Source organism: Pteropus vampyrus, unplaced genomic scaffold, assembly GCF_000151845.1.
Source record: "Pteropus vampyrus isolate Shadow unplaced genomic scaffold, Pvam_2.0 Scaffold84, whole genome shotgun sequence".
NCBI lineage: Eukaryota > Metazoa > Chordata > Mammalia > Chiroptera > Pteropodidae > Pteropus > Pteropus vampyrus.
In genome coordinates, this window is record NW_011888865.1 from 6,227,122 (window position 1) to 6,227,522 (window position 401).

At 33.7% G+C, this 401-nt stretch overlaps 1 pseudogene; it reads left to right on the forward strand.

The window, feature by feature from the left end:
- Positions 1-78: 78 nt before the first annotated feature.
- On the forward strand, positions 79-196 carry LOC111741984 (annotated as a pseudogene).
- The last annotated feature ends 205 nt before the right edge of the window (positions 197-401 follow it).

Genomic DNA, 401 nt, shown 5'->3' on the forward strand with positions numbered 1-401 from the left:
CTAAAAAATGGAAATTGTTTTTTAAAGCAAAATAGAAATGCTAACTCTGGAAATTGCATATAAAATGTTTAAATATTCATCTACAGCCATGCTACCCTGAACAAGCCCAATCCCATCTGATCTCGGAGCTAAGCGGGGTTAGGCCTGGTTAGTACTTGGATGGGAGACCACGTAGGAAGACCAGGTTCTGTAGGTGTTATCTGTGAGGTCAACCAAGGGTTGCCTCGCTTAAAAATAAATAAATAAATAAAATTTTAAAATTTTCACTGCTTCACATTAATAGAAGATTGGAAATAGCAGTAGGAAGAATAGATACACTTTAAGATATATCCATAGAAATTAACCACTTCAACTGAAAAACAGAGAAACAGGATTTCATTTTTACTCATTTTTAATTTTTA